Raw genomic sequence first — 9,024 nt, forward strand, 5'->3', positions numbered from 1 at the left:
GCAGGAATTTTTGATAAATAAATAAATTCCTAAGAAATATAAAGGAATCTATAAAGAACATATTGGGAATATAAAAATGTCAGATCAAATTTGATTTATATGGCACTTTTCATACATTAAAATGCAACGCAAAGTGCTTTACAAAAATTAACATGGAAAATGAAATATGAAATATACAAGCGCTAGTGTTTGTATAAATTCAATCAATCGGGATTTAAGGAGCATTCTTAATGGCCCGGTGACCCCGGAAGTGAAAGCAGGAAACCGGAAGTGTGGACACTTGGAAGAGTGAAGAAGAAATGAGAGCAAGCAGGAAGAAGTTCAAATGAACTTTAAAAATGGAGAAAGGCGTATGTAGGGATCTTGAATGTATGTACGCGACTGGATGAGGAATGTACAGGAGTCTTTGCGGACTAGCTGTGAATCTAGGAGGGATATACAGGAATCTCCAGCGCTAAAATGACCTTCATGTTTGGATTGTGGTGAGCAATTTTTCAGCATGGAAAGGTAAGGAGCGACATTTCACTGATTGGTTGGGTATAATTGTGAAATATTTTCAAAGTTTATAAATGTGTGACATTCCAAGCCATTCATGGGTCGAGACGAATAAATGTGTTCCGACCGATGGTGCGCCAAGGACCTGACTCCGTTGCAATTTGATGCAAATGAGTCAAAGTTTGTCAAAAGCATTGTTGGCTTCCAAACGTTTCAAAGTGGACCGATGATCGCGTGCAACCGATTTTGCTCAAGTTCGGCGTTTGTGCCCTGAGCCGCTACAGCGAGTTTTTAGCAGTCATACTCCGCAAATGTACGACCCATTTAAGCAGTTTTAAGCAAATAAGTCCGTTAAAGTCTGCTGTTTAACGCATTGAGATGGAATTGTTTTTGTGAAATTTCAAGCCACATTTTCTGATGCAATGAATTTTCAGACGTGCACACGTCTGCGTTTGTGCGCCACATGCAGTAGAAAATATGAGGTGACTCGAGTCGGTTTAAGCCAATCAGATCAATTTCTCTGTGGTGCGAAAGCCCTTTCGTTAAAAAAAAACATTGAGCCTCATACACAAACCCAAAATTGACAAGCAAATCAATAGGTTTGTACTTGAAATGTACTCTGCGTACGCACAAATACTGATCAGCTTTCAGAAACGTTCAACACACATTTCTGTCCAATGTATCAATAATAATGAAAAATAGTCATCATCGAAAGCTGGAATTCGGAATGTGTTGACTCCTCAATAAGCGTGAAATCGACACGTCTCCGCCATTTGTATACTTTCGATCTTGAATTTGGAATTTGACACTTCATGTCCAACACGAAAGGTGAGCATGTAAGTGAAATTAAAAAAAAAAAAAAAACGTCTTTACTCGTGCATAGCAAGATGTTAAAAACTTCAAATAGGATGAATGTCACTACTTTCACCCTCGTTCTGTTCCCGTAAGTTTCCGCACCCGGTGCAATGACAAAAAAAAAGATTCCAATTTTCTCATTCTGTGGAGTGAGATCAGGTGGTTCTCGTCCATTTTTTCTCTGCATCCGCCTTGATAACAAAAAGCACTTCTTCTTCACCCGAGGCAAGATGCGAACCTCAGGTGACGCTGCTTTGACACTTTTTGGTGAGTCATCTACACTCTGGTTGAAAGGCTTCCAAAAAGTCTCGTTTTCTTCGCCTCACACGAATTTCTGCCGTTGTGAAATTTCTTCTTTTTAGTTTTGGGGGCCATCGCTCGCAACTTCAAATCGCGCCGATCTCGTTTCGATTCATGGTTTATGGAGATTGCAAAATGGCGGGCACGAGCTTTGTCAATTAGAATGAATTCCGATTCTCAAAGTGTGCCACGAGGACCACTCGTGGCACACGGGCTCCCTCTAGCGGTACGCAAATGAATCACTGCCCAAGTGCAGTTCAGTTACACGTTCAATCTCTATGAACTGTTTGTTTTTAAACTTTGATTGAGAGAAAATTTTATGTACAATATAGTTGCACTGAATCATTGTTTGGTCGAGTTTTTTTCACCTGCAATTCATGTTTTTACTTGTAATATATGGACTTTATTGCTGGATTCTTTTTTCTAATATTTTGACTTTTCTTTTGTCAATTGTGATTTTTTTTTTAATGTATATATATATATATATATATATATTTCTTGTAGTATTCCGTCTTTAGTCTCAGATAATTTTTGGGTTTTCTCATAATATTTCAATTTCATTCCTGTAAACCTTGGGATGTTGTTTTTCCACATAATATCACAACTTTGTAACATGTTCTTATAATATTCTGACTTTATTTACGAGTAATTTGAAGTTTTTCATTTGAGCTTTATTTGTTCCCCCTAGCACACTCCTGTATTCTAATGTCGGTCATTAAATTGGTACTTGGAGAGCCATTTCATTAACTTAAGCGAGGTAGTGAGAAGAAAATTGGCCGTTGTGCACGTGTCACGAATCCGACGGTGATTTTGCATACATAGTCAACTATTTCATTTCTATGCGTTTAGAAGTGAATTGTGGCGCCGTCTGTGGTGTGGTCTTAAAATGCTTTAGCGGACGCCCCAAGACTCGTTTTATGAAGATATGTACACGGTTTTTATAAAGATTGGACCAGCGGCCAGCGACTTTTGGCCGATTAGCCTCCGGGTAAACGCATAATGAAGTTTCTTCGATGATGTTCATTTATAGTTTGTCTCTCTGTGCCCAATGATTAAAATGGAAAATTAATCAAAAGCACACGCCTATCTGTCACCTTTGCCAACACAGCAGAGGTCATACGCACTCACACACGCGGGCACATAGAAATCTTGTTGCCATGGCGACAGCGCCTCCTCAGCTTTCACTCAGTGAGACTTGATCCTTTCAAACGTTCCATTTTACATCTTTCAAAAGCGTGTTTTCAATCAGAATCGCACACAGACAACTTAACTTTTCTTGACACATTGTGTGTGGGTGTGACAGACTTTATGTTGACTTATTATTTATTTCCTTTGTGCAAAGTGGCAGTTATCACGAATAACTGGCAAGGAATTATCCCTCAATGATTGGATGACACACTTATGTTGTGCTCACATGTTCAGGACGTTTTTTTGTCTCTGTGGATTACTTCTAGTTGTTGTGCTTATTTCTATTGTGCACAGTGGCAGTTGTTGTAAATCACATTAATCATATGAATACTTGTACGTATGCACGTACTCGTGAGCATGTCATGGAATTTTTGGGGACATTGTGGATTATTTTTTTTTTTCTGCCGTTGAGATGATTTCTATTGCGCATGCTGATGCTTCTAATGAACGAGAGGAGCCAGCGATCAATGATATGATGCGTGCAATGAGCGTGCGCATATGCCAGTGCATGCCATGAATGTCTTTGACTGTCTCACAAATAAATAACTGTCGAGCGGAGCGATCGAAAAGATTACTGCATTTGAGCCAGCGCGCATGTGTGAACATTGCCGTCAGTGACACGTAGATCTGGCTGTCATCTCATAGTTCCGGTAGGACACTTTATAGCTACGTGTATGCATGTACAGATTGAACAAAAAGGGTGTCAGGATTGACCTCTGGGGAACGCCACAGGTCATAGCCATTTGCTCTGAGACACGGTTACCTATTTCAATAAAGTTTGTCACATGCTCAATATATGACTTGAACCATAGTCTGGTTCATTTGGCAGGTACATGTTGTCTGATACATACTCAAGTTCTATGCACTTTGGAAATATGTAAATACAAGTATTAAAAATAATCCACAGAGTCAAGAAAGTTGCAGTTGTCTAGGATTGTAACTAGGGGAAAACTTACTTTCATGTTTGGTCGTTACAGTCCACTCGCAGATGCAGCTGTAGTGCAAAAAATGTACTGCCATCTACAGGACTGGAGTGGAACAACATGACACAATATGATTTCATTAACCAAGTGAGTCTTACATAACCTTCTCATATTGACATTCTACTTAAAATGATGAAATGAGCTTTGACATTCTCGTCACGTCTGTTAAAAACGACATTCCCCGTCTCTGCGCTCCACCTGGTCGGGAGTGTCCTTTTGTCGGGCTTTTTGCCTTCCCATGTCTCCTAAAGTGGGAGATTGAACATTTGCCTGCGAGTAAGTGCTGAAGAGAGAAGAGTCTGCTATCAGGCTGCAGGCTGAAAGGTTATCAGCCAATCCGCTAGCAGCGAAGATGACATTCTGCCTGGACTTTAAACACTTCTAATGCCTCATGATAACATTCCATTTTCCCTTCTGACAGAGCAGCGAGCAAATGCGGTACGATAAAGTATATAGAAACAAAAAAAAAAAAAGAATATTTGTGAACCCCCTGCTGTACTGTATCACGGTTCATCATTTGCAGCTTTTCAGTATAAAGGCAAGCCCGAAATTAGAGATGCGTGCCTTGGCGGCAGTACCACGTTGTGCCACAACATGCTGGGCAGCACTGAGCTGTATTGGAAGAATTGTAGTGTAATTAGGACAAGAAGAAGAGATCACCAACTACGGTCCAGTAATAGACGTCGTTCCCACAGAGCAGAGAGAAAATAGGGAGTATTGCTGTATGCTCTGTTTGTATGTGTTGCTGCTCCATGAGTGTTAAATTAGCAGTTGTTTGAAGCCTTAGAATTACCGAGACATGGCTAATTTCCGTCCGCCTGTCTGTGACATTTCACGTTATACGTTAGCTTTAAGCTATCAGACTTTTGTTATTAAAATTGTTGGGCGAACATTTTGGTTTTCACATTTAATTCTCTGACGCTAAACTTCAACTGGGAGCAATAAATAAAAGTTTTTTTTTTTGTTTGTTTTTTTGTTTTTTTTTAATATATATATTGTCTCTCAAAATCGTAGATTTCACCTATGGCAGGCAAGTCTGGCAACCAGCGAATTGTTAGTCTGTACGCGCCGTGAACTTAACTGCCGACCAGGCCGTCATTCATCACCATGGATGTGAAGGCTTTCGTCACATCACATTTAGACACGACTCCACGAAAAAAAGAACGTCAGACAAGGAAAAGCAGAGCAACCAATCTTTTGGGCAATGACATCTAAAAGCGCGCGCGCGCACACACACACACACACACACTTGCTCGCGTGTTTTCAAAGGCTGGAGACGTTTTCATTTTTTTTAGTGCTGATGCTGATGAAATAGTTTTTATGCTGAATGGAGCAAAAAAAAAATAAAGTGTTAAAAAGTCACGCTTTAAATAGTCATTTGATAAAATAACTGCTATTTTATTTGAGAAAAACATTTTCCCCAAAAAATGTTCCATAGATTGTAAGCCGGTGTAAATCTTTTGTTTTGTTTATAACAGTGTTTCCACAAGGTCTGAAAAGAAACATTGTCCCCACGATAGCGTAAGCACGCGCTCATCTCTTTGGCACGTCCGTTCAGGGGTCAATCTCTTCCCCAAACAATGTGTCATGGCGGACGGCCAGCGGGTCAAAGGTCGGGTGTCTGAAGGCAGCTGCCGACAAACGAGGACGCTCAGGAAAACCGGGCCTCCCCCGAGGCTTCTATCAGCCACACTTAGCAAAGCAAGCTTTGGCCTTTGGCCTTTGGCCTTTTGGCCTTTGGCCTTTTGGCTTTGGCTTGCTTCTATCAGCCACACTTGATTTATTTATGTTTATTTACAATCGCACAAGTTAAATAGTAGATTGTGCTTATACATTGGCTTAGATTTGTATGTATAAATCATTTTGGCACTCAAAGAAAAAGCACAGTCTCGTTTCTTTATTGTTGCATCATTCTTCGATGAACATAAATGGTAAAGTTAAGTGAATTGTTTTTCAACAATTTTTGATTTTAGTCGATTGTTGTTGTTGTTTTTTTATTAAAAAAGCAAATGACTTACATGTTTGAACAACCTTTTGAAACTTTTTTTTTTCCAGTTTCCAAGTTTTCTTTTTTTTTTCCCCCCCAGCAATTCCACAGAAATAATATTTTTTCTTTACAGATAACAGTAATTAAGTAGTTCCTTTTAGTGTACTTGTTTCAATAAAATGGATATTTGTTAAAATGTGCGTGTAAGTGTGGGGTCACTTGGAAATGTCCCTATTTTGAAAAGCTTTTTAACCAGATTAACATTTCCTAGACTGTATTACTGTTATCTTCATTGAAAAAAATTTTTTTTTTATATTTCTTTCAAAAATAAGGACATTTCTGAGGCACTGTATGTATAACAATTAAATAATTTGAATACTTCTAATTTTCTCTACATGGTATGACAAGTTTGGACAGGCCTGCTGTCAGTAACGTGTTAACATGTTGCTCTTTTTGGACCATTAAGCAGACATTGTTGTCGCTAAGTTGGCGTCACGGAGGTCCGGCAATGCTCAATGAGTCTCTGGAGACCCCCCTGATGAGCCCGCCGGGAGAGCGCAGAGGTCACTGCGCATCTCGTTAAACCGTTAAAGTGTGACTTTCCACTTCTTTCTTGCAAGTAAATTAAAGCTTGGGGCTCTTAGTGATGTGTAATTATGTGGCACATGTTTACAAGGATGCTTTATTACCATTCTTTGGATATTTTAATCACCTTTTGTGGGGCATCAACAAGACGCGTGTTTATATTATATTTTAAATAGCGAAGGAGGGGCTGGGGTCAATTCACGCCGTCGAATTCTCAATTTGGACCGATTGGGACGTCATTGTTATTTACATTTAAATTAATATTACATGAAACACTAATTTACATTATATGAAATCGATTTCGGGGAACAGCCGCTATATTGCGGTTGCCCACTGTGGTTTGTTATCATTTTGTTTCGGTTTTCACAATACACAAGTACAGGCAGGTCTGACTTCATAGTACTAATATAGTTAGCAACAAAGGGGAGTTTGAAGTTTTTTGTTGTTGTTGTTTTTTAATCATTTTTGGGGGGAATCACCATCGCCGAGTCAGATTAACCTATCAGAGACAGAAGGCGTGACCAATGAGGTGTTGGTCATTTGTGGCCATACACTGTCGGGCACATTCTGGTCACGACGCACACCGGCACCCTCATGCTGACCTGTTCGCTTGGGCTTCTGGAGCTTTGACTATTTTGGAATATCTACTGCTGACAAAAAAAAAACAAAGTCCATCCCTTGTTTGTTATCAACTGGGACGAAAGACGAGCAAACAGAAGGAGAGAGGACTCAGTAGTGATCCGGAATTAGCAACATTTCTGCTTGTTTATCGCCTCTTTTTGATTTTTGTTTTTTTTGTTGATTGTACATTCCCCCAAAAAGTAAAACTTCAAACCAATAACGTTGAGTGTTATAGTAAGACCATTACGAATAGTTCATCCGACTAATGTTAGCTTTTTGACAGTGCTAAGTCTAACTCGATATTGTTAGCCCTGCTATTTTGTTGAAGTTGGACAGCGTCGTCGGTGATTATTTATTAGGATTATGCGCTTTCATAATTGCATGCCATTGTGAATGGCCACGTTTGATAATCGGGCTAAAAACGGCAAAAGAAAACGTCTCTACGTATAGCAACAAAGTTTGCAACACTGCTGTGGCCCTCGCTTCGTCGCAAAGGCGGTTGTCACGGTAACAAACGCTGCACTCTGCATTTGTTTAAGATATGTTGTGGATTGTTAGGTGTTCTGTAATTCTTTTTGACCCAAGAATATCAAAGAGCTTGAATGCAGACACCTGGGAACACTTCAGTTGTGAAGACATAAAAGTAAAATACGACTACCGCAATCCCCAAATTCCGCAGTTGCTCAGCACTGTTTTTGACATCACTCCAATGGCCCTGATGGCACACAGTTTAAATGTGAGCAACATTTTGGGGGGAAATGAGTCACTAAAGATGCATCAAATTTGACACGTGCTTGATGAGATGCTCGCCAGTGGACAGCAACATGGTTCAAACAGCCCCTTACACAGATATTGTGCGCCAGCTTGGTAATCGACACTTCTTTCATCGAATGAGTATTGTTGTCTTTCACAGAAATGCATTTGCATCCAATTTCACCACGAGCTCGTCTCGGGTACATCATTCATTATGATACGCTACATCCAGAAAGTATTCACAGCGCTTCACTTGGTCTCCACATTTGGTTAAGTTACAGCCTCTTTCCAAAATGGAAGCAATGATTTTCTTTCCCCCCCCAAATTGTATACACAACACCCCATAAAACCATGTTGTTATATTGGGGAAAAAGCTGGTTGAAATCTTTGCAAAATGGGTTGAAAATGAACGACACACAACCTTGAAATTTGCTGATGAACCTTTGGCACTTTAATGGAAAATGTCATATTGATATTGTATCACTGGTTTCTGTGTCTTTTTGTACCTCTAACCTTAAATCGCCGCGGTTGGTTTTATTTAGAATACACAAGACGTGACTTCAGTCTGTCGGCTCAAGAACAACGGCGAAAGGCGGAGGTGTGAAGCCGACGACGAAATGTGGGGAAAAGTGATGGAGTAAAAGAAAAGGTTATTAGCAATGATGAAACCGATAACATTTCATATTAGCATGTGTGCAGGTGCACCCGTTTGAATGTCTCTGCTTAACCTTGTGGATCAATTAGCATAAATTAGCATTCAAGTGGCCTGAAATTGTTGAGCTGAGAGATCCACCACAAATGAGAAATAATAAGAGGGAAGACTAAACGGTGTTCTTATTTTTCAAAAAGAAAAGTTAAGTTTCCATGATTTGAAAAAAAAAATATGCTTTTGTGTACGTCAGCAAGCAAGCAAGCGTCCCTCTCGAGCGCCGGCACTTTGATAGTCGCCGCTAACGACCATCAAAGATGACGATCAGTGTGCCCACACAAAATGTGGGGGCTAATTAACGCGGAAGAAACGCACCCAGCGCCGCCCGCAAAACACACACACACACACAAAATACAGCATATAATATATATATTGTGTGTTTGTCTTGTGAGTGGTTCTATGCTGGTTGCCATGGTTACCGGCGGCGTCAGCCTCTTACTAATGAAGGCGGGAAACAGTCGGTGTCTGTCCGTGGACACGGGTCAGTCGCCCACTCGCCCGAATTCCGTGACCAGCGCAAACTGTCAGGGGAAGACAAGGAGAAAGCC

General features: G+C 40.3%; 1 long non-coding RNA gene across 1 annotated transcript; it reads left to right on the top strand.

Annotated features, from left to right (window-relative positions):
- The first annotated feature begins 256 nt into the window (after window positions 1-256).
- On the top strand, window positions 257-8,823 carry LOC133485483 (uncharacterized). The gene is made up of 3 exons (XR_009790705.1): window positions 257-507; window positions 3,816-3,908; window positions 8,310-8,823. It is a non-coding gene; the product is annotated as an uncharacterized LOC133485483 (long non-coding RNA).
- The last annotated feature ends 201 nt before the right edge of the window (window positions 8,824-9,024 follow it).

The sequence above is a fragment of the Phyllopteryx taeniolatus genome, chromosome 11, assembly GCF_024500385.1.
Source record: "Phyllopteryx taeniolatus isolate TA_2022b chromosome 11, UOR_Ptae_1.2, whole genome shotgun sequence".
NCBI classification, from domain to species: domain Eukaryota; kingdom Metazoa; phylum Chordata; class Actinopteri; order Syngnathiformes; family Syngnathidae; genus Phyllopteryx; species Phyllopteryx taeniolatus.